The sequence below is a fragment of the Magnolia sinica genome, chromosome 15, assembly GCF_029962835.1.
Source record: "Magnolia sinica isolate HGM2019 chromosome 15, MsV1, whole genome shotgun sequence".
In the NCBI taxonomy this organism is placed as follows: domain Eukaryota; kingdom Viridiplantae; phylum Streptophyta; class Magnoliopsida; order Magnoliales; family Magnoliaceae; genus Magnolia; species Magnolia sinica.
The window spans coordinates 22,758,980-22,786,129 of NC_080587.1; the positions used below are offsets into that span (position 1 = coordinate 22,758,980).

The 27,150-nt window shown below is 38.0% G+C and overlaps 1 protein-coding gene across 7 annotated transcripts in view; it reads left to right on the forward strand.

Annotated features, from left to right (window-relative positions):
- Positions 1–695: 695 nt before the first annotated feature.
- Positions 696–27,150, forward strand: part of LOC131228036 (F-box/kelch-repeat protein At1g57790-like) — a 76,200-nt gene continuing 49,745 nt past the window's right edge. For 2 of the 7 annotated variants that reach the window (XM_058223872.1, XM_058223875.1), the window contains exons 1-2: positions 696–949; positions 1,042–1,162. The gene's annotated coding sequence lies outside the window, so the exon portion shown is untranslated. The other 5 variants (XR_009162692.1, XR_009162690.1, XR_009162691.1 and 2 more) reach the window with 5 other exon arrangements.

The window sequence follows — 27,150 nt, forward strand, 5'->3', positions numbered from 1 at the left end:
CTCGGCCAAAGCTGCTAACCGAACCAAGTTGAGCCGAGCTGGCTAATCAAGCTTGAAGATCGAAGTAAGTCGAGCTGGAGACGAGGTCAGCCAGCGACCAAGCTGAGCTGAGTTTGAGCTGAAGTCAGCCAATGGCTGAGCCGAGTCAAAATGATGCCAGCTCGACTCGGTTGGACTCGATGCACTCCCCTATTCTCATTTAGGTGGTTTCCCATGCATTAGCTTCCTGCAAAAGGCTTGCACAGGAAATCCGCGTCCGTCCGCTGCGGCAGAGGACAGGATAAGGTGAGAACCCAGCCTCACCAAAGACCGTGCGGCCCTTACTGTCGGGCCCACTTTGATGCATATATTCTATATCCACACCGTCCATCCGTTTATCCAGTTCATTGTAGAACATTATCCAAAAAACCGAAGTAAATCCAACTATAACGTCGACCTACAATGGGAGACAGTGGTGATTAAAACTTCCTACCGTTAAAAACTTTTTATGGATCACTTTAATATTCCTATAGTGTTTTTTTTCCATCTAATCGGTTGATAAGGTAACATAGCGTGGATGAAGGGAAAGTACAAAATTCAGCTTGATATAAAACTTTTGTCGCCCATCAATGATCAGACAAAACTTTTTTCTATTGTATGATCTGTATGGTCCACTTGATAATTGGATCTCTTTAATTTTTGGGAAAATGAATCTGATGGACGGCGTGGATATGGAATAAATACATCACGGTGGGCCCCACTGCAAGGGACGCACCGTGTAGGATGAATCCGGGCATCACCTAATTCGCTCCCACTTCGAGGTCTCGAAATAAATCCCCACCCTTCGTCTCCCAACTTCAACTTTCATCCAAAGGTCAGGATCCTCCCCCGTGGTGAAAGCCTGAAGCCCTGGAATCCCCACCTAAGATCTGACGCGAGGTGGAGCAGTGTCTATCCTCGAGAGCCCCCAGTTCCCGAAGAGAGAGAGAGAAAGAAAGAGAGGAAGAGAGGGAGGCGTGCTTCCAAGCGGACGGCGGCGACGGCATCTACAAGAGCCCCCAGTTCCCAATGACAGATCTCAGAAGAGAGAGAGAGAGAGAGAGGCAGAGAGGGAGGCGTTCATCGAAGGCGACGGCGGCGACGGCATCTACAAGAGCCTCCGGTTCCAGATCTGATTTGAAAGGTGTGGTTGCTATTAATTTTTATGATGATTACTCTTGAAAATTACCCTCTTTTCTTGCAAAGATTGCATCTTTATATGAGATTTTCGTGTATTTGCTTGTAAAGATCTCGTCTTTACGAGAGAAAACTTGGATTATTACAGATTAATCATAAAGCTTATATCTTTATATGATAATCATGATCAAAATTGCATCTTTACCTTGAAAAAAGATGAATTCTTTCACATCAAGATTAAATCTAACACAGAAGACCGGATCCGGCAATCTTCTGACTGGATTTTGGGCGGCTGGTACTAGTTAGATTTTATCGAATACATGCCTTCGGATCCACCGAGGTGGGTGGATCTTTGACTGTTTGGGGCCACCATGATGTATGTACCTTACATCCATGCCGTCCATTCGTTTTAAAAGTTCAGGGACGATCCAGAGAACGTAGATCCAAAGATTGGTGGACCAAACCACAGGAAACTGTGGTGATTGAATACCCACCATTAAAAATTTCCTGGCGACCACTAGAATATTTCTTTGCCATCCAAGCTGTTGATAAATTCACAGGACGTGAATGAAGGGGACCACACAAATATCAGCTTGATTCAAAACTTGTGTGGCCCATTTAAGTTTTTAATGGTCAATCACCACTGTTTCCTGTGGTGTTGTCCACCTGAGATTAAGTATCTGTCCCATTTTGGAATCCTGCCCTAAAATAAGCCATCAAAAAGGGATTAACAGCATGGATGTAAGGCACATACATCACGGTGGGCCACACAGTCAAGGATACACCGAAGCTGCACGTGCAGAATTACTCAATATGCTTTAGCAAACTTGTTGAGCCCACTGTTATTGTACGTGGTTTATCCATGCCGTCCGTCCGTTTTTTCCATCTCATTTTAAGGGTTGAGATCAAAATTGAAGCGAATCCAAAGCTCTAGTGGATCACACCACAGGAAACAGTGTAGAATAATGATTTCTACTGTCAAAACCTTACTAGGGCTCACGGTAATTTTTATTTATCATCCAACCTCTTCGTAATATACACTGACATGGATAAAGGGAAAACACAAAGATCAGGTTGATCCAAAACTTGTGTTGCCCAGTGTATTTTCAATGGTAGACGTTTAATTTAGACTGTTTCCTGTTGTGTGGTCCACTTGGATAATTTTAGGGGTAAAATGGATGGATAAAGTGGATAAAATACACAAATCACAATGTTCACTCATTACACAATCTAATTTAGTGGGTCTCTGTTTATAATCTATCCAATGATTCATGTGACTTGTTGTACTGTAGTGTCACCAGAGATTGGGCCTAGTTTTAGATTCTATCCAGTGATTCATGGGACGTGCTACTTGTTAGTGTCCAAGTTTTGCTTGGCTTAAACATATGATTTAAGTTTTGATGTATGAAAATTAATTAATTAGCCAACAGCTTAAGAATCAATGGAATAGGTCAGCCTAGCCTTATTTCATTAGAAATTGTAACAAATCTCTCTTCATGCTTTGCTGGCATAGAAAAAAAGAAGAAGATTGTTTTGATCGCCCCAATATTATAAACTTTCCTCTTCATCATGTTTGGATGTGCAGATAGTAAAAATCGAATTTTATTGTTTGTTAGACCTTTTTATTTATTTGTAAAATTAGTGAGAATCATTCTTTCTTACTTTTCTCTTTTGTTGAAAAATGGATGAATTGATTTTTCTGCCAATCTAAGAAAAACATTTTCCTACTATAAAGGAAAATGAATTTCTCAAAAAATAAACACGTGCCACTGTCCCTCTCCAATAGCTTCACATGTGTCACATATGTGACACTGCCCCTCCAATCCCCTCACATGTGTTTCATATGTGAATGATCTACCACTCATCTTCTACTCTGCAGTACTCGTGCCACTGCTTCACATGCACAAAGTACCTCAAATGTACTTCATATGCCAACTTACAACTGTCAATTTTCTGTTGTGTAGCAGACGTGCCACTATCCATTTTCACTTGGGCCCCACATGTATAAAATGCCTCCAATTTTCCATCTCTTGTTGTGTCATACATGTGTCACTATGCCACATGTACCACTATCTATATCTCTTGCGCCAGCCATATGCTATTTTTGCACATGTGCCATTATCCATTTTCAATCACTATATGTACCACATGCGACAACATCAACTTATGCCAATGTGCATAGTTGCACATGTGCTACCATTTACCTTCAAGTGCCTGCATGCATCAAATGTGCTAATGCGTCGCTTGTGTCACATGTGCCACCATACAACCTCAAACACCCCACGTATCATATGTGACACCATTAGACTTTAGCTCCCACATATACCATTGTTCCTCTTCAAGTGTCACGTGTTAATTGGCACATGCTAATGACCATGAGGAAAATTCTCTAGTTTTTTTTTTTTAAAAATTATACCAAACGATAAATTGGAAAATCAATTCCAATTTTTAAAAAAGAATTCTTGGTTAAAAACAAATATGGAAAATAAACTTTTCTTTTTCATAATTTCTAAAAATAAGATTTTTTGAGACTGGAAGTCGGGCTGTACTTGTATTGGTACTGGTCAGTTTTTATGAAATAGTAGAATAAATTGTTATCTGCGCGGCTCCAGATCTACCAAGGTGGGTGGATGTAAGACTGTGGGGCCCACTGTGATGTATGTGCCTGACATTAATGCCGTCCATATGTTTTGACAATTCAGGGACAATCCATAAAATGAAGTATATCCTAAGATTGGTGGACCACACCACACGAAACAGTGGTTATTGAATACCCACCCACCAGTAAAAAATTCTTGGGGGCCACCGAAGTGTTTATTTGCCATCCAGCCTGTTGATAAATTTACAAAGACCTGGATGAATGGACCACACAAATATCAGCTTGATCCAAAACTTGTGTGGCCCACAAGAAGTTTTTCATGGTCAATCGCCGCTGTTTCCTGTGGCGTGGTCCACCAATCTTTGGATCTGCTTAATTTTTGGGATTTCCTCTAAACTTAAGTGTCGAAATGGATGGACGGCATGGATGTAAGGCACATACATCACGGTGGGCCACACTGTCGACAATCCACCCAAGTCGTGTCTATGGTTATCTATCCGTCATATAATGGGTCTATTAGGTGTGATGGGTCACTAGAGTTGGCCTCCGTTTAGAATCTATCCCATGATATAAGTTTTGACTATAATGCCAAATACTTTAAAACTAATTAATTGCAGCTACCTCATCTCTATGTTTGAAAGGCTTAATATAATATATTTTCCTTTTACAACCTGTTTTAATTTATAGGAAAGGAAAGAAAGCAAACACTATTTTTTATTGCTTGTGAAATTATTTATTTATTTATTTCAGGAATTAATGAGAAACACCCCTTCTCATTTTTCTTTTTTCTTTTTTAAATAAAGACTTCTTTTTTAATGAATTAATGGAAAACATGATTTTTTTTTTTTTTTTTTACTTTTATCTTTTTGTTGGAAAATTTGCTAATTTATAAGGAAAATGAATTTATCAAGAATTAAACATATATATTTAATTGCCTATTTCCAACCCCCTCATATATGTTACATGTTTGAAGGTTCCTGTTCTACTATACATCTTTTATTGTGCCACACATGTGCCACTATCCCACATACACTAATGTGCTAGATGGGTCAACATCCATGTTCACTTGGGCCTACCGTGTACAGAGCACCTCAAATGTGCTTAATGTGCAAACTTTCAATTGTCTATCGTGTATCGTCTGTGGTGGAGCACATGTGATGCCATGTGCCATCATCCATATTCACTTGGGCCCTCTACGTATAAAGTGCCTCACATGTGGTGCATGTGCCAACTTTCAATTTTTCATCTCTTGTTGTCTAATATATGTGTCCCTATGTTACATGTGCCACCATTTTTCTTTCACTTGCGCTTCCATGTGATACTCACATGTGCCAATGTGCCTAGATGCACCTGTGCCACCATCTAACTTCAAGTACATGCGTCAAATGTGCTAATGTGTTGCTTGTGTCGCATGTGTTACAATACAACCTCAAGCACCCCTCATGTGTCATATGACACCTTTAAGCTTTAGCACCCACAAGTGCCATCGTCCATCTTCAAGCATTCCATACATGTCATGTGTTAATCTGGCACATACCAATGACCATCAAGAAAAATTTCTATAGAATTTCTCTTTTTCATTTTACCAATAATAAATTTGGAAACCGATCCCAAATTTTCGAAGAAATCTTATTTAAAAACAAATATGGAAAAGAAAGTTTCCTTTTCTATAATCTCATCGAAATAAAGTTTTCCAATAAATAATGTTTCCTTTTCGGCGCTTTCCACGAATCCACCTAAATTTAAAAAAGACTATTCAAATGAAAATGGCATTTTGGTTGTTTTTTAATTTTTCTGAAAATGCTGGTTTAATTTTCCTCTCATTCATGAAAATTTTCTTTTTTTCATTTTCTTTCCCCTTATTAAAAACCCCATTTTCAAGAAATCAAGGAAAAAATTAGAAAAAATGAGCACACTTTTTACAAAGTGTCACAGTCACATATCCCACATCTCATTTTCTAAATGCCTCACACGTTCAACACTATGTGTTCAGCTGCCCCACATATAAAGCTGCATACATGTGCCAATGTGACACATTTGCCACTGCTCATCTTGCATGTACCATGTGTTAACTTGACATGCGCACCACGTGCTGCCTTCATTTTCAAATGGCCCAATGTTGTGTGCATTTGCCACAGCTGCCATATGACGATTGTCCATAATAAAGCGTTTCACATGCACCAATGTGCAACACATACAACATGTTCCGCCAACCACTTGTAAGTGTCCCACATGTGCAAAATTCCATTATCAGGCGGTCACATGCGTCATTGTGCCATCATACATCTTAAAATACTATACTCATCCACTGTGCCACATGTGCAACATGTGAAACGAACACCTTTCTTCAAATGTCCCACGAGTCAATGTACCACAGCTGCAACATGTGGTAACCTCATCATTTAAGCACCCCACGTGGCACCAAAATTTAAAATGCGGTGCTGGAGTCCATGGCTTGTATATGAGTAGAATTCCCTGTGTTTTGGCCGGTTATCGCGTTTTAATCAATTCCATGGCTTGTTTCAATAATACCATTAAAACTGAGACAATCTGGCGTAAACTAAGTTATAATGGGACAATATTTTGAGCCATTTAAATAGTTATATTGACCGTGAAACAAGTGGTCAAATTCTTAGAAAACATTGTAATTTATTACTTGTAAGGTTTGGAAGCCAAAATAACTTACGAATCTAGTATGGACAGCTTATGTTCCATTCGTTTGGATCACCACCCTATACATCTTTAATTGTCTTATTGAAGGTTGAGTACATTAAAAAAAAAAATAAAATTCGTACAATATTAGAAAAACTGTATTACACAATCGAGTCCAAGTGGGAATTAGGTGGTAGGAAGACTACTGATGGAAACTCCAACTTCAGAATTCATTCATAAGTGAAGAAGGCTCTCTGGGTGTTTTATTGGGAAGCTTCACATGGACCAAGTGTCTTAGACTAGTCGCTGGGGCACGCTAGGGGCCAGATCATATGGGTTATTTGATTGCATGCACTAAGTATATCTAACATGATAGCATCAGTGAATCCGTACACGTTTTTAGAATATTCATTTTTATTATTGTGTGGTTATAACAGCCACTGTTACTGTTATGGAATACCTTGTGGATGGTTTGTTTCATTTATGTATCGTATGGTGTCACGTCTTTCATGCTGAGAAATGGGCAAGGGTTGGCTAGCGTTTAGATATGTACGAAGGGTCCACTTATATGGTGTATCTAACCTATTTTAAACATCTGACACTTAAAGAATACCGTTTTTGTGAATCACTAAGATAACCATCCCTATACTAACAATTGTGTGGATGAATGCACAATCATTATGTGGTCACCTCCGATAATCTTATCATATAATGACCTAGTTATGGTACACCTTAGAGATTATCAAGATTAACTGTTAGGTAATAATAATTTCATAACAATTAGTCATATAACAATTTATTAATTGTGTTAATAACCACAAGGTTTATATATGATAAATAATTTATGAGATATATTAATTTATGATATATAGTTAATGACCACGAGACCATAAGATATTTATTAATTAATTTAATAGCAGTATACCAATAATTATATGATCATTACTGATATTAATGATAAAATATCTTATGGGTTTAATGATAATATATAAATTATAGGTATACTGTTATAAATTAATTAGTTATCAACACCTGTTAATTAATCATTAAACAGTTATTAATGATAACTAATAACTATTGTTAAGATGATACATCCATTATCTTATTATCACTATTAAATAATGATAACACAAGGCCATTGTTAAGATGATAACACTATTAATATGTATACTGCTGTTTATATTATTATGATCATAGTATTCATTAATATGTTTTGACTACTAAGGTATAGTAATCAACACACTATACTAATTAAATATGATCATAGTAAGTAATCTAATTATAGGTATAGCCTTGTGTTAATGACCTATAAATTATAGTTTGTGATAACCTCTATTAATGATCATTATATGATAACACGATAACAAAGTATTGATATGGACACTAATTTATATGATAATAATCACCATACCATATCATAACAATTTATTAGTGATTTTAACATGTTAATTATGTGACTAAGATAATTGGCAAATTATTATATGATCATGCACGATCATAATAACAAACCATCTAAAAGCAATTTCAACAGCCACTGTGATTAGATGGATCTCCAATGATATTTTAATTGTCCAAAAATAGATGCAATGTTTCTCAGGTTTTATTGTTTAACGTCCTGGAATCAGGAAGTGCTTGTAATTGGTTCAACATGCAAAATCAAAAGAAGCATGACCTCCCTCTGTTAGGACAGGGAAACAAAGCTACTCAGGAACCTTTTGAAATCTGTTCATCAAGAGACAAATCCTTTGGAGATCCTATTAGCCTATCCTGTGTGCCAAGAAGGGAGAGACTCCTTTGGTAGGATTGTAAAACTTAGTTTCATTCTTTCCAACCCCATCTCTAGATGTAAATGTGGAGATGGAAGAAACTTACCACAGGAAGTACATGAGCAAAACCAGAAATAAGTCCACCATAATCACCAGACAGAGAGAGCAACAAGCACAACAATGTTATATAATAAAAGGAAACGCAATGAACACACTGTCCCAATAAGCAAGAGGGAAGAAAGCTCCATGCAGGTGGAAGCTCTCAGAACAGTTCATAAAAATCCAAAAACCAGGCCAAAAGTCCAGCCCTAGTAGTATTTCATATGTTCCTAATTAAATAGGCAAAACCTAAAATACCCTTAGTTTCTTAAATCCTATGCTTGCAGCATATGGACTTGGGGAGCTGGGGGCATGCCCACATTTTCAGAAATCACGGCCACAATACCAAGGTAAAGTAATCAACACACTATACTAATAAACAATAGAAACAGGTGCTTTAACTAATTAAATATGATCATAGTAAGTAATCTAATTATAGGTATAGCCTTGTGTTAATGACCTATAAATTATAGTTTGTGATAACCTCTATTAATGATCATTATATGATAACATGATAACAAACTATTGATATGGACACTAATTTATATGATAATAATCACCATACCGTATCATAACAATTTATAGTGATTTTAACATGTTAATTATGTGACTAAGATAATTGGCAAATTATTATGTGATCATGCACGATCATAATAACAAACCATCTAAAAGCAATTTCAACAGCCACTGTGATTAGATGGATCTCCAATGATATTTTAGTTGTCCAAAAATAGATGCAATGTTTCTCAGGTTTTATTGTTTAACGTCCTGGAATTAGGAAGTGCTTCTTGTAATTGGTTCAACATGCAAAATCAAAAGAAGCATGACCTCCCTCTGTTAGGATAGGGAAACAAAGCTACTCTGGAACCTTTTGAAATCTGTTCATCAAGAGACAAATCCTTTGGAGATCCTATTAGCCTATCCTGTGTGCCAAGAAGGGAGAGACTCCTTTGGTAGGATTGTAAAACTTAGTTTCATTCTTTCCAACCCCATCTCTAGATGTAAATGTGGAGATGGAAGAAACTTACCACAGGAAGTACATGAGCAAAACCAGAAACAAGTCCACCATAATCACCAGACAGAGAGAGCAACAAGCACAACAATGTTATATAATAAAAGGAAACGCAATGAACACACTGTCCCAATAAGCAAGAGGGAAGAAAGCTCCATGCAGGTGGAAGCTCTCAGAACAGTTCATAAAAATCCAAAAACCAGGCCAACAGTCCAGCCCTGGTAGTATTTCATATGTTCCTAATTAAATAGGCAAAACCTAAAATACCCTTAGTTTCTTAAATCCTATGCTTGCAGCATATGGACTTGGGGAGCTGGGGGCATGCCCACATTTTCAGAAATCACGGCCATAATACCAAGGTATAGTAATCAACACACTATACTAATAAACAATAGAAACAGGTGCTTTAACTAATTAAATACGATCATAGTAAGTAATCTAATTATAGGTATAGCCTTGTGTTAATGACCTATAAATTATAGTTTGTGATAACCTTTATTAATGATCATTATATGATAACATGATAACAAACTATTGATATGGACACTAATTTATATGATAATAATCACCATACCGTATCATAACAATTTATTAGTGATTTTAACATGTTAATTATGTGACTAAGATAATTGGCAAATTATTATGTGATCATGCACGATCATAATAACAAATATTATTATGATCATTAATAATCATTACGTTCATTAATATTATCATTAATGATCAATGATCCTTAATGATATATATTTATAGGTATATATAGTTCATTATTAATGGATTTATTTGTTATTAATGATAATATCTAAATTATAGGTATACTGTTATAAATTAATTAGTTATCAACACCTGTTAATTAATCATTCCTAATTTATATTAATAATCATATCCCTTAGGTATCATTATATGACAATTAACATATGATCAATAATATATTATAATGATATATACCTAAACAGGGGCCACACGTATCTAGGTAAAGGAGAAGAAAGAGAATGAGAATTGAGTGGCGTTTTGATGGGTTTAGAGGTCATGATGGAAGGGGAAAGCGGAAGACAAGAGAAGAAGAAGAAGAATACCTTTTGAAGAAGAGAAAGATGAATGGTGTACTTTGAAGAATCCACCACCAAACAAGTTTCTACTATACCATTCCACAATTCAATTAGATGAGTGTTTCTCAGAAATCCTAAAACACAAGGAAAATTCCTTCACACGAGATCCTTTTTTTTTTTTTTTTTCTCCTTCTCAATAACACCATTAGGGTTGGAGCTCCACCTCTCTCCCTGTGCTTTTTATTATTAAAAATTTGGAAAAAATACAACTATGCCACTAACTCATGTGAAATGGTCAATCATCCAAAATAAGAAAACTAAAGTACTTATTATCAATCTCAACTATCAAATAAATTCTAAAAATAACAAAAAAAAAAAAAAAAAAAAAACAGAAAGAAAGCAAGATCAAAATCCGAGGGGCAATGATCCAGAAGATCTGATGGCCTGATGGTCTGATCGATAAGATCTAACGATCAGATCAACACGAAATAAAAATCCTATGACTAAAATGATCTCGTAAACAACCAACATGCATCATTCCAAAGTGGGATCTTCCTGATGCATGTCCGATGCCTATGGGGTCTTTAAAATGGCCTACTGGCCCCCATCTGGAACTCATCTTCCATCCACAAAGAAAGCTGCGCTAATGTGGGTGGTTGCCTTCGTCTCTGGTACACCTGAGTAGGTCCTCTGATGTCTCCATCAATTCTTCCCAGCTGAGAAGAATTTGCCATTGGCGAAATAAACTGTTATAACACTTGAGGAGGTTGGGATTAATGCGTTGAAACTCTGCCTCTGTAACCTAGGTGTTGCTTGACTCCGGCCTATTCTTCCACTTCATAAGGTATTTCTGATACCCTCCATGGTGGGTAGAGACCGCTTGGTGGTCCAAAACATCCTCGATCTCTTCTTTCAAATCAGGTAGTGATGGAAGAGAAGGCAATGAGTGGAAAGTAAAGTCTGGTAGAGGCCATGGGTTGGGGACAAGGTCATGAACACCATCATCTGAAATAGGAGAAATGTTTGCAGGACGGCTAGAAGATGAATGTGTGGGTCCGCCACAAGGCACAAGGTCTTCCACGTTGAATGTTGTGCTAATGCCCATATCAGATGGAACAACCACTACATATGCATTAGGGCTCATTCTTGTCAAAATTTTATATGGATCGGCACTGTGAGCATGCAATTTCCTCATAGTTTTAGCCCTAATGTGGAACATGATATAGTCACCAACCTAAAACTCATTAAACCTACGATGTGAATCTATAGAGATTTTATAATATTGATTGCTAGCATTAATGTGCTTATTGATCTCACTATGCAAGTCATGCATATGCCGTGCAAATTTTTCTGCGGACTCAGATGGCCTATGTGAAATGGACATGGATATGAAATCTATAGGTGTTCTAAGCTTGTACCCAAATACTATCTCAAATGGATTTATGCTATCCTAAATGAACTCTTTCCCAAGAAGCTAATCAACTTGCTTCTTGAGTTCCGCATGCTTTATGGGGTTCATTATATAATGAGCAATTTTTGGGAGAGTCGGCCCAGTGATTATATCAATGGCATGCTGGAATTCCCTCATATGTGGAAGTTCATCTGGGAGGTCGTCAGGAAAGACATCATTGAAATCATCCATCACCAAAATCACCTCACTAGGCAACTCTACACCAACCTAGGGAGTAGCCTTTCTAGTCACGAGGGCATACTCCTTCGAATCCTCCTTAGTCTCTCTTTCAAATTCTTTTGCATTGATGATATGGAGAGACTTAAGTTTGGACTTCCTCGTAGTTATAGGATCACCCTTCTTGGTAGTCTCATTCTTTCTCGGTATGCTCTTGGGTGGAAGATGACTCAATTTAATTTTCTTGCCCTCAAACATGAATGTACAAATATTCGAGGGACCGAATATTGTAACGGTTATGTCAAATAACGAGGGCCTACCAAAGATGATGTGGTTGACATCAATGGGAACCACATTACACCACAACGAATCCTTATACGACCCAAACTGGATGGGGATACAACATCGCTGTGAGACCGGAATGGAGGACTCATCAACCCACGATACTCTATAGGGCTGAGGGTGAGACTTGGCTTTCAAGCTCAATCGACTCACGGTGTTGGTTGAGACCACGTTGGCACAATTGCCACCATCCACGATCACTTTACAATTCTTTTCTTTACACTTAGTATAAGTGTAAAGGATTGTGTTCCTGCACCAATCATAAATTTTTTTTTAGCCTTGGAAAATGCGTATCTAATTACTGCGAGAGTGTGAGTCTCCTGATCATCAAACTCCTCATCATTAGCACCAATATAAGGCTTATGTTCTTCTACGTCGCAATTGTCCTCGTCATCCTCACCATATAGAAATTCTCTGTCGGTTGCTTCAAAATTGTGACCTTCGAAATGTTCGCTCCTACCTACTAATGCAGTGTGTTTCATATTTAACACTACCTAACTCTTGTTATCATCGCCATGACAAGAATCATAGGGTGTTAGTTCTGCCTGAAGCTCTTGGCCAAATAAAAGGGCCGTGGCTACAAAGGTGGCATGGGAAGTCTCTATCTTGACAAACTTGAGGTTCCCACTAATCTAAAGAGTGGTGAGGCTGTAAAAGACCTACTTTTGGTGGTGTTGAATGGAAATCGGTTCACAATAAGAAGAGCTTGACCTCCACATGCTTAGAAGAATCAAGAGGGGCCTGCCTCTGTCATTTCAAGTTCCAAGCAAACATCAATTGGTCAAACAAAGGAAGGGACAAACATGAAACATCAATTGGCAGACAAAGGAAGGGGCTTTAGACACTCCACGGCCTCTGTTAGTCAAAGATCTGTCCAGTGGGGAGATACGATGTCGTTCTTACTCCTCAACCTTCTCTTCAAAGTACTTCTATCCTCAGCACCAAGGAACGTTTTCTTAATAGTCACTTTGAAGATGATAACTTTCTCATGCTTGGGAGGAGGAGAATTACATTGACACTGCCCTTGACTGCCTTGATGTTTATTGCAAGGCCTCAGGCTCGACAATTAATTGGAGTTAGACTTCTGGAGCTCGTCTGTCTTATGAATCCAAAACCCCATTGGGCTTGCAAATCTCAGTGGAAGTGGTATGACCTTACTGACTTTTCACCCCTGTGGGTATCCCAACTTCATGCTTCCCCTCACCAGATTTGACAGGAATTCTTTTCAATGCAAGCCAAAGCTCTCGAGTGGGATAGTAGATCTCTTCCTTAGATGGAAAATTCGTGGTTGGTACACGATTTCTACACTCGGTTCATATTTCTCTATCTTCTTTCATGGCACCGTCTAAAGCAGAAGCTCAAAGATTAAACTAGACTTGATGAGCCGGGTCAATGATCTAAGGTAAGGGCTTGTTATTTCTCCAGTTGCTTCTGATGCTTGCCTTCATATTGAGGGAAATTGTGGAATTGAATTCCTGAATGCTTATGAATTTGCAATACCAATTCTTGGGGGGTAAATGTGTGCTTAGGAGAGCCGTGGAAACTTTGATTTAGACACATGCTCTCTAAAGGTTGTTTGAAGAAGTCTAAGGCATGCCCAAATACACACTGGTTTTTTGATAGTTTCAACCCATCTCTATAAGAGGCTCGCTTGATTGTCCTAAAGCTTAAAGCAAGGAAAGCTTGGAGACCTCAAGGACTACTTGAATTGGTCACCCAGTGTATGTTCAATCATCAATGGCAGTCACTACTCCCTCTGGTGGGCTCCAGTGTTGGTCTCTCAGTGTACTTTCAATCATCAATGGCAGTCACTACTCCCTCTGGTGGGCTCCAATGTTTTTCTTAATGTTAGTGGAAGTTAAGAATAACAATGCTCTAAGTAAGTATATATAACTTCAGATTTGCTATGAGGAATGATGTGGAAAGAGAAAATCCAAGGGGATGGTTTATCGAAGGGGAAGGGGAAACAAAGATTGCTGGAGATCCGCGAGGCAGATGAGGCAGGAATGGAAGAATGATAACAGGGAGAATGGGAGATAGCTGGAAAAGGGAACTCGCAACAGCAGAAAAATAGAAGGGGGGCTCCACAGAATTTGTTGGAATACCCGACACTCTTCGTTGATAATTTCCTGGCAGACTGGCAGCCAATAAATTTGGAGAGAGTGTTTGGTCATGCAGGAATGATTATGGAGGTTGTGATTCCAAGAGAGAGAAATTCAAACAAACTCTGAGGTTTTGCTTTCGTGCAAATGAGCTGGGGATATGAGATAGACAAGGCAGTTCAGGTGCTGAATGGAGAGAGCTTTGTCAAGCTCAGTGTTTAGAGAGCGCACTATGGACCTAAACGAAAAAAACAGGGAAGGTGAGGCCAGAAAGACTCACAGATATAGAGACTTTGGTTCAACAATGGTGGCGGATTCGAAGAAAGCCGTTCCATCAAAACAGTCCTACACCTCGTCGTCATCATCTACATTAGAAGCTGCAAAATCTTTTAAGCAGGCAATGATGAACAGTAAAACACGGTGTTGATAGTGCCAGAGAGAGGAAAGACAGGTGAAGTAGTGGGTGTGGAAGGAGCTTGTGGAAGGTTTGGAGGAAGGTGCGAATTCACAAGAAGGTTCTTGAGAACTCTTTGAAGACTTTTAATTTCTGCTTCATTTCTTCAGTGAAGCCTGGACTTCGGTAGGTGGAGCTATCAGAATGGATATAAAAAAATTGCAAGGGAATTGAAGAAGAAATTATCGTCAAACATATTCAGGAGAATGCAAAGAGAAGTGCAATCAATACCCTTGAATGCAAAGACAGAAACAACCTGCCAGAAAGAATAGTTTTTTTTTTTTTTTTTAATCATCAAGTACAACAAATTAGATTACATTTCAAATTAAAGATATTCAATCCCTTGTAAGAATGGAGAAGGAAATCCACCTAAACTTGAGAGATGGCATGGCCCGGAATATAGACAGAGAGAGAATAATAAAGATTAGCTCAGCGGTTAAACTCATTTGTAACTTCTTAAATCACACCTTTCCTCTGTTCCTTTCATTTTTTTGGCAACTTTTGCATTGGATGTTGTCCCTTGAGTGCTAAAATTCTTTTTAAAATAATCACATAACAATACATAATTCATGAGCCTGAACCATTGTACGAACAGAAATGGGTAAATCATGGAAAGTGTCCATCAGTAATATAGAGTTGAAGAAATCTATACAAGTTCCAACCAGAAACTATCTGATCTCCTTAACTCATGCTTCATAGAAATATCAGATCAGATAGAGTGGGCAAATGAAGCAGTTTCATTAACAATTCACAGAACAGATTAAAAGTGCCAAAAAAAAAATGTTGCATATTTCTATATCTCCTGAGAACCTCCTCTTTTTTTTTTTTTTTTTCCTTTTTACTACGAATACCTGTTGGATCAGGTTCTAACGAATCCTTAGGGAACTCATTGGGATTACGTCTCAGGAAATTGTTGAGTAGAACACTGAAACTCACAAATGAAATTAGAGAAGACCAGAATGATGCTCCATCAAGTATAGATAATGAAAGGCTAAAATACAAACTCCCAGAAATAGCTTTGTAGCAGGCCTCCCTTATAAAACTCAAGATTGGACGGACAGTAGTTGAAGAACAGTCACAGAGAACAATGAATAATGCTTGCTCCCTGATTTATATAAACGTTGAAAAAAATGATAGAGAATATATAAATTAGGCATGTGAATTGATACTGGGTTTGACGTGGAGGTTGTGTTTGGATGTCCAAAAGGAAATTATCACTTTTAGGGCATATTTGGATGCATGGATTCCGTAGATAATGTAATTATTACCAAATGAGAATTTCTATGGCCATTGTAGAAAATAGGATTCCAAAATTGGGGTGACAGTTTGGACAGCTAGTGGAATTAGACAACTATCACCTTATTCCTTGTGCCAGAGAAGTCTGACAACTGATAAGAGTAATGATTACTGTACACGTATCCAAATGCCCTACTGTCTTGTCTATGAAAAACAATTTTCATTTCTTCATGGATTCAGTGTATCCAACAACGCCTCAGTATTCCCTTTTTCACTATAAAAGCCTTTTGTAGACCTAGTTGCAAGTAGATCTAAAGATTTGGCATCTTTGCTATTTTAGACCTATGACACAACACAACAAACAAGAGATTGACACATGGACTTCAAAACCTGAGATGAAACCAAACACTTTTTTTTTTTTTTTGAACACTTAAACTAAAAAAAAATTAAAGACCCCAAATCTCTGAAGATGTTCTTTTACACAGTGTCTGCATGACCTAGACTAGACTGCTAGACATAGAAGCTTATGGATTTGTGGGCCACAGCCACAGCCTCCATTCACGGATGCACAAACAGTTACCAAGGTCATTTAAACCCATCTGATTGGTCTTGTGGACCTAAGAGTCGAATCAGAAAGTTGATTCAGGAACAGATATGCTGCATGCCCTTGTTCTGGTCCAGATCCTTGATCAACCAATCTGGACACTTGGTCTTGTGGACCTAGATCTATGATCTATATCAACAATCTAGATAGTTGAATTACCTAGATCTATGATTTGGACAGTTGGATCTGCCAGATCTTAGATAATGACTGAGGGACAGGCCCGATCTCTAATCAGCAAGCTTGTGCTGCATGGGTGCAACTTTTGATTGTTCATGTTTGTTCTTGGTGCGTCCATTCCCTTCGGCTTCATTAAGAACTCGTCCTTGAGATGATTACCAGAGAATACATTTCTAGGATTCACGTTATATCTTTCTCCTTCACAGGTTTTAGTAGGAGCTTGCAATGGACGCCTGACATGTCTGCTTAGAACTTCTTTCAACAGTTAGCAGAATAGTAGGGAATGTCACCTTTTTTTTTTTTTCACTTCTTTGTTGATGTCCACATCCTCGGTGTCAGCTTCAATTTGTCCTATGCATTAGAGTTGCTAGCTGTGGATGGCAGATAGTTGCTTGTGACTTAATCCTCACTCTTGATGGGCTTCTTAACTTTGTTGCAGAGCCTTTTTCATCACAACTTGTTGAACAGTGAGTTTTGATCGTTGTAGGATGGTACAGGTGTGTCCATCTCATCTTTAACAAAGCAGATGCTCATCTCCTTTGCCAATCTGACTGTCAAGTCATTCATCACTTCTCCATGCATTCAGACCGTTGTCCATCTACGGGTACGATGTATCAGTTGGCCCATCACTTCCTTCTGCTGGTTTATCTGTTACCTTTTCTTCTGATCTAGTTGGTCCTCTATTTAATCCAAACCATTGATCCATCAACAATTTTATCAATGGAACGCTCATGTTCATCATTTTGGATCCTTAGGAACCTTTTCCTTAGAATTTCTAGATATTACTTGCTCAGGTTCCACCATTTCCTTTGCCTCTTTTCTTGCTTCTTGACCTTCCTTGTCCTTCCTCTTCTGAAGATTTGAAGGACAATCAGATCTCCTCAGCCATCCGTTTCAATGTATATCAGCTTCCATCATTCATGATTTTATAGGTTATTTTTCTTCTCATCACGGATGGCTTTTTGATGTTGTATCAACAATCTTCCGAGTATCAGGTGCAATAACGCACGACAATGACTTTACACCATACACCTTCAGAGTAGTTTTCTACAAAAGATTAAGTTAAAAAATATCAAGTGGGTTATTCTTCACACTTGCAGTATCCCAACTCTGACAATTTCAAAATCCCCTCTTGTGGTTGGACAGGTTGTGGACTGATTTGAGGAACAATTGGGAAATAACAGATGACAGGTTAACTAGCATTAGCATGGGATGGTCTGGGGGGTTTGAGGGGTTAATTAAGTGAAGGTTTTGGGGAAAAGGGCTGGCTTAGGGGACATATTTAGGAGTGATCTGGAGCTAGAAATTGGGCAGTTATAATGTGTTAAGTGGTACGTCGATGGGCTGGCATTTGATACTGTCAAAGGCTGGAAATGTTTGAATCCCAACCTTCGACTTATGGCTAGATGTTGATCATTCCCAGAGGGATTCAAGCAATCAGCAAGAGCAGAAGATTCATTAGGGGAATGCGTTGACCATCCTCTGAAGGATATGAGCAGTCAATCGTGGCCATAGATACATGAAGGGGACACTAAGATTTGGACCCAGAAGCATTCCACAAATCCACATGCAGAAACAGAAATCTTCAATATATCATGATCTGTAACTTGATGCTGCAGAACAGAGAACAGTCACAAAAGCATCACAACCAACAAACGCATGAATAGATAGAACAAGGTTGATAACTTCTGTGTGGAGTCATGCCACAAGGGCAAGAGCATTGCACCCAGGAATTACAGTTACAGGAACCAAGAACACAAGAGGCACTTTATCTGGTAAAATTTCATCATAACATATGATACATATCTTTGTATGCTTTGGGTTAAAGACCTCTCGTAGATGGTAGACCTAGTTACAAAGTAATCTGAGACATTTGGTCTTCTGGCTATTTTTAGACCTATGAATATCACAATCAAATACGAGATTGACACGTGAATTTCAAAATCTAAAAGGAAACTAAACAGATACTAAGACTCCAAATCTCACAAACTTCTTTTATACACCTTACGCATGACCTGGACACAGAATAGTGATGTGTGCCCGACAGCCACAGTGCAAATGTGTGGATGCACACCGGCTGCCAAGACCATCTATCCCCATCTAGTTGGACTCGTAAACCCAATAGTCCATTTGGAGCATTGAATTGGAACCACATATTTTTCAGGCACTTGATCTGGTCTAGATAGCTGATCAAATCAATATGGTCCAAACCAGAAATCTGGATGATTGAATTCTCTTCTTTGATCTGGACGGTTGGTAATGCCATATCTTTGATTGAAACTGTGGGATGAGCTTAATCCACACCTAAACATCGATTGGCTAGGTCATGTAGCCTCAATGTATCCATGGAATGAACTAATACCATAAAATAAGACTTACACGGGCATGATATTTGGTGCAACCAAACGCACCCTAAGTCATTGGAATTTCCATTTCTAAGTAGATTTGAGGCTTGGTGGGCAGGGAATTTGGGGGCTTTGATTAACCACATAATTACTATAAACCCAAACTTGTTTTTATCTCAGTTTATAGACTTGATATATACACCCTCTGATTTTGAGAAACAAACCCATTTTTTCTACTTTGGATATCACAATAGCATATAGTAGTGATTCAATACCAAGTGGAAATGGTGTATGTATCAAAAGAATTGGGTGTATATATCATCAGTTCACCTAGCTTGTATTTTATCTATTTTGTGATTCGAATCTTCGTAGATTCAAGGCCATGATCTTTGATTAGATTTTCTCTATCTAGAAATGATATATACACATTATTCTTACTTATGGTGTTGGAATAACTCCAAAAGTGTGCTTCTCTATTACCAGAAGTAGGAAAATTTTTTATTGATAAAGAGGGAAGGGGATTGCCTGTGACCCTGGGCCGGGGCTATGTGGGGCCCACAAAGATTTATGTGATAAATCCACTCCGTCCTTCTGTTTTGAAAGACCACAATAGTACATGATTCTAAAAATCAGGCAGATTGAAAACTCAGGTTGGCCACACCAACAAAACAATGGAAGCAAAAAAGTCCACCATTGAAACCTTCCTGGAGCTGACCATGATGTTTATATACCATCCAAACCGTTGATAGGGATATTACTAGGGCTGTACACGAACCGGGCTAGCCCGGTTAACTCGCTCGACTCGGCCCGAAAAAGCTCGACTTGGCCCGACCCGGAACTGAGTATATATATATATATATATATATATAGAGGCATGCTCACCTACGCACGTGCGCACCTTTGCACATGTGTCATAGGTTTCGAATTCGAACGGTCCATAAGATGCGGAATCCCATGAAACCTCACGGGGTGAATTTTCACCCTGATCTAAGATTCTGCTCGGCCATAGCAAAGAGAAATTCAAATCAAGGGACGAAACTGTTTTCATTTTTCATGGCCCACCAAAGTTTTGGATCAAAGTAAAATTTCATACCAGGGGGTTTCATGAGGTTCTACTTCATGTGGACCGTTCAGATTTTTGAAACTCATCAGATATGATGAGTTCTCAAAAAAGTTCGTATGTAGTACGTACGAACTGGTTCGCAGGTGAGCGTTTTCCTATATATATATATTTTAAAACCCTACTCGTCCCTTTTCCCCTTTACCCTTTTGAGATAGTTCACCTGCCAAAGCCCTTCCCATGAACTTGTTGTAAAGTCCAAAACTGGCCCGAACTCGCCCGATTGTTGATCGGGCCGAGTTCGGGCTGGACACGTTGGCCCGGTGACCAGGCCGGGTTCAGGCTGAGTTTGGCTGGTAATCGGGCCGGGCCGGGTTGAGCCCAGTTCGACTCGGATCGACTCGTGTACACCCCTAGATATTACCACTCAGATAAATTGTAGGAACAGATATTATCCTGATATAAAACATTTGTCACCCAAGGCGGTCAATCCCAGCTATTTTGTGGTATGGCCCACATGAGCTTTGGGTCTGCTTGACTTTCAGAATCTTGTTCCATCGTGATCTTTCCCCTAAGGGCGTATTTATCAGTATGACTCGAATCCCATGTTATGGTTAGGGTAGATTAAAAAATAATGAGAAAATTATGCTTAGGGTGATTTCCGTATATTGGATGGTTAATCATTTATTACACGCCCCATAATTTGATAATCTACAAAATAACATGATTTTATGGATATGCCCATAATCTACAAAATAATGTTTTGGTCCATAAACGTGGTTATATTCTGATAATGTTTATGATTATGAAAATATTGATTATATATGTTTTGCTTTATCGGCCATATATTACGACTAATAATATATACGCCCATAATCTGATAAAGTTTATTACGACAATCCATAATCAAGTGTTTTGACATTTATTGTTATTTGGATTTGCTCAAAAAAAATAAAAAATAAAATCGTGAAAATAATCACTAGCCTATCTACAATCAGGTCACAGGATCATATGGTGACTGTTGTCTAATCAAACTAGGATTTTCAATCGTGTAACAAATAAGACTTCTAAAAATGGAATCCATTTTTCAATAATGGAGATCAAAATAATCATTGCCTTTTCCATATTCCCACCTTGGATTCCTTGCATCCAAACAATGGTCTCCAAAAAAAAAAAAAAAAAAAAATCCATAAAAATAATCACAAGCCTCATCCACAATCAAGATTACATGTTGACTGTTGTCTAATGAACCTGAGATTTTTAATTGTGTAACAAACAACTCTTCAAAATGGATTCCATTTTTAAGAGTTGTGAATCCATTTTTAAGAATTGTTTGTCCATTTTTCAACAAAGAGGGTTGAAATAACAATGGGATATATTTTATGGGCAAATCAGTATAAACATTTATGGTATGATTAAATCATTTTCTGTCAAATATATTTATGATTATCAGAATATATTGTTTTTTCCCTTTTTGGCGATGAATTTAATTTATTTATTTGTTTGTTTTAGAAATAGGTAGAAATTAATTGGGGTCGTTTGGATGCCTATAAATGGTTTAAGTGGTAAATGATTTACAGGTTTACAGGTAAAAAGGTGGGATTTCATTTACATGCTCTCCATTTACAGCCTACCATCTATATTTTCAAAGATTGGCTCTCCATTTACAGGACCTCGACAATTTACAGGCTATCCAAACATAGACAATCATTTACCTGTACATCATTTACAGCCTAACAGGACAGGCTGTAAATGGTTTACACCTATAAATCATTTGGGAGATTGTAAATGGAGGTAAACTAGAAATGGAATGGGAGGTAAATGAATTGAGAGTAAATGGCTTGCTCATTTGTGTTTGGATGGTAGTAAATGAAATGCATTTGAAATCTAAATATTCTCTTTGGATGGGAGCAAATGGGAGGAATTGGAATGCATTGGAAAATTTCAATATATTCACAGGAACATATGTGATATCCACAATCAGCTTTAATATCCCAAATTATTGTACATATGTGATATTTAAAAGAATGATTGTAATATGCTAATTGAAATATATGCTTTAGCCAAAAAATGAGGAAATTTTGAGTTCAGGTGGGCTACAAGCATAAGGATCACAAACAAGCAACTTGCCAACATTTTTTAATCGTCCATTTAGATGGCCAACCTTTGGACGGTTTGGGTTATTCTATTGGTGTGAATTTAGTAATGTGGCCGATAATTGGATTGTTTTGGAGTATCATCAGTGTGCCATGTGTATGGCGGACATGTGTGTAGCGGCACCTTTGTTTACTCGTGCACTCTCCAAGGGAGCTCAAAAAGGCATTTCACCCCATTTACTTCCAAATTCTCTCTCACAAAGAGGATTTCATTTACAAGCCCATTTACTCACATTTCATTTCATTTCCATGCATTACTCACATCCAAACACACTTCAAATTCCATTTTCCTTCATTTACTCCCAATTCTCCTATTTACTCCCATCCAAACAGCTCTTATAGGGCCGTTTGGATGGGAGTAAATGGAGGTAAATAGGTGTAATTGAGAGTAAATGAAGGTAAATGGCATTTGAGGTGTGTTTGGATGGGAGTAAATGTATGTAAATGGAATGAAATGTGAGTAAATGTGCATGTACATGAAATGCTCTCTATGAGAGAGGATTTGGAAGTAAATGGGGGTGAAATGCCTTTTTGAGCTCTCTTGGAGAGTCACACGTGTAAACAAAGGTGCCACTATGCACATGTCCCTCACACGTGTCATGCTAATGATACTTTGAAATAATCCAATGATTGACTACATCACTAAAATCACACCAAAGAATGATCATTATGAAATTTGTTTTTCCTCTTCATCCAGGTCTTTGTGACCTTATGAATAGATTGGATGGAAAATATATGTTATGGTGGGCCCTACAAAATTTTTAACGGTGAAATTGATGGCTCATTTTAAGGCATGCTTCAAAAAATGAAGTAGATCCAAACCTTAGGGCGAGAGTCGAACCGAGTCGTGCATCCTCCTAAGGCCTACCGTACTGTTTATTTGACATCCAATCTGTTGATTAGGTTATAAAGACTAAGATGAAGGGAAAAAATAAATATCAGCTTGATCGAAAACATTTAGGACCCCAAAAACGTTTTTAATGGTCAACTGAATAAATTCCATTGGAACCACCATGATTGTACGTGATTTATCCACGCCGTCCATCTTTTTTAACTATTTTTCCAGCTTATTTTAGGGTTGAAATCAAAATTGAAATATGTAATGTATTCTATCATTGAAACCTTCCAGGGCCTACACTGAGAATTTTTTTTATTCAAATTGTTCGTAGGACCACACAGACATGGATGAAATTAAAATGCAAATATCAGTTTGACCCATGCTTTTATAGCCCCGAGAATTTGTCAACGTTAAATTCACATTATTTTCTTCGGTGTGGTTTCCTTGAAGTTCAAATAAGCTTTATTTTTAAGCTAAAGCCTTAAAATTATCTAATAAAGTGAACGAAGGGTAGCGAAGTGCATACAATATATAAATTACAGTGGCTCCACATAATTTACTTCGTATGCAATCCGCTTCCTTATGAGTGGTTGCAACGCTTCTTCCACGAAAGAATAAGACATGAGTTTTTCTAGCATGTGTCCCTTCGAGAGATCCCCGCAACAAAAAGATCCGTGGCCCACCTTAGGTACGTGTGACGCCCATACGTCAATCATCTGGCCTGCTCATGTTCTGTTTTATCCAAAAATCAGGCTGATTAAAAACTCAGGCGGACCACATAATACAGAACGGTGAGAACACATCAGGTAACAACTTGCTAGACAGGCCAAATTGTACATGTGATATATGTTAATTGAGATTAAATTACTAAATTATAAAACCTTTAAATTTGAAATCATGTCCCAGAATGATTTTTAAAAATTGATAGATGGTGTAGATGGAGGATATCTTGGTGGGCCCATATTATCTTGTCCAATTACCAACTTGCTATGGGCAGTATCAATAATCTACCTGTCGGTCAAGGTGGCTATCGGACAATGCATCGTGGGCTCGTAATTACGAAATAAGTGATCTGTTCATGGTGTCTGTTAAGCATTTTTTTGGTTTGGATGATTTTGTCAGGTCTGGTGTGTCCAAGCAGGTTAGAATAGGTATCTATGATGACACCCTGGATTTGAAACCTTGTGAATTTGAAATCCTCTGTTGTGTTTGGCACTCTGGATTGTAAATCAACTTTAATCCAAAAGTTGTTATGCATGGTATATTCACAGGAGTAGGGGTGTGCATCGAGTCAAACCCAGTCGAGCTAGCTGACCTCAGCTCGAACTCAGCTCGGCTCGGTCCTCAAGCCTGATTGGCCAGCTCGGCTCGATTCGGTCAGCAGCTTGGGCCAATTCGAGCCGAGTTCGAGCCAAGATCGAGCTGAGTTCGCCATTGCAGCATTTTCACAAACTCCTGGACTGCACCTTCAAAATCTCACTGTATTTGAGATAGTAGCAATGGTTTTACAGGTATTTTATCAAACACCTTCTAAGCAATATAAAAATCAAGAAAAATAATGTGTTGGTTTCATATACATACCTTCCTTGCCACCGGTCACACTTCTTTGAGTCATTTCATTAAATACTTGGTGAGCAATATCAATATCAAAGTAATTGAGTCTCCGAACTGGTTCGATCTGAGTCAAGTCGAGCTGGGGCTAGCTCGAACTCATTTTTGAGCTAAAAAAATCAGCTTGACTCGGCTCGAACTCAGCTTCAAACCGAGTTGAATCAAGCTTTTTCGAGTCGAGTCGAGCGAGCTAGCTCGGTTTGCGTACACCTCTACATAGGAGTTTGAATTTAATTTTTAAATCAACTTTAATATCTCTAATCAGTGGCGTATGTAATGTTTGACACAATAGTTGTAATAAGCCCACTAAAATATATGCTTTACCAAAAAATGATGAACTTTCAAGTCTTGTACGGGCTACAAGCACAAGATCATGTTCGAGTGACTAACCAACGATTTTTAACCATTGATTTATATGGATGATGTTTGGATGGTGTTGATCATCATATTAAAGTAATTATAGTGATGCAATTGATAACCTAATTGTTTTGGGATATCATTAGTAGGCAATGTGTCCAATAGATGGTGACACATGTTACACGTACAACTATGGAAAGGATTTTAGATGTAATCCAAGCTCTTATTGCGATTTCAAACCTCTTATTTGAGGGGATTTGAAACCCCTAATTACTTTATGGTGTCAAACAAATCCCCTCAAATCCCCCCAAATCCATGGTGCTTGATAACCTCTTATAGTTAACTGAGGCGCAAGTGTAAGAAGCATTTTTGAATGAATAACTATTTGTATTAATATAAGTATAGATTAAGATTATAATTGCGATTACTCTTGAGAAAAAGCTAAGCAATAATAAATAAAGATAAATTGTAGGATAATTTAAGATAATTTGATTGATTTATTTAATCGATACGAGATAATTTACTATATTAATTTTTTCTTTAATTTGTTAACTTTTTGCCTACTCAGATTCTTTTTGTATGCGTTTTTTTCGTTGCCAGATCAGTTTTAATCTGTTTGTTTTATTCCTCTCGACCACCTTCTCGAAACCTTCATGGAAACTGCAAACGTTTCGGATCACCGTGATATTTATTTTTAAAGTTCATCCAGGTGGGAATAACCCTATGAACGGTTTGGATGGCTTATAAGCATCATGGGCTTTTTTATCGCCAGTGTAGGGTGGCCCACCTGAATTTTGGATCTGCATATTTTTGGACTTAAGTCCTGACATGAGCTTGCGACGCGGATGGGCGGAGTGGATTTCAGACAGACATCGTGGTGGGACCCACAGAGCATCTACCATAGAGACTCCGTATGAGCCATGGAAACCCTGCATATCGGCGATCTCCTCCTCAGTCTCCCTCTCCCATCCACCTTCCCTTCTCCTGCGGCAAGGTCAGCTCTCTCTCTCTGGTACACGAGTTTCCAGTTCGTGAATCTAGGGCTGGAAATTCTATCCATTGTTGGATTTTGTCAAGGTTGAAAATCACGGGAATCGATAGCCGTAATTCCATGTCCGTATCTCAGTATGAGAATTCATCGGAACAGAAGTATCGAATTGTTTGTGTCAGTTTGCATTGTAGATGTGTTTGTGTCAGTTTGCATTGTAGATGCATTCCTCTTCATAAATTTCCAAGAAATTCAATATCATGCCGATACCAATATCGTTGGAAGGTGCAGCATCATATTATCACAATAAACTCGATACTATGCATGCAACTGTCTCAGTTCTCCGCAAAGAAGTTTTCTTTTTCTTTTTTCATTTTTTGGAAAATTCTTTTTCTTTTTCTTTTCTTCTAGCTCAAGATGTGGATTTTTGTTTTCTTCTCTTGATTTGGGACATTGGCCCTTATTGTTTATTTGTATTCCTTTGGGGCTCTGCCCTTGGTTGGTAATAAGAGAGTTTTCTTTTTTACCTTCTAAACAAAAAGTCTCTTTTTAATCTATACATGCATGCTGGGTGTATCCTTTTATCACTAGTCTTTATTTAAATTATTCAAAATTGCCCTTGAAATCACATTTAACCTTATAAACTCATTTACAACCGACAACCTTCTGATCCTTGGGCAATTTTAGAAAACCCCAAACTCATCTTTCATGACATTAATCCACTTATAAGAATCTTAACAATTTATAGCTTGTGAAAACGTAACCAAATCATTATTATTATTACCAATATCATGTTCCTATATATACACCACATAATCATCCAAAATAGGGTTTCCTTACTTTATACAATATTCTAGGAATTTCTAATGGTTATGTCTCCTCATTTGGCACATCAATGTTACTAGGGCGTTTAAGGGTTGA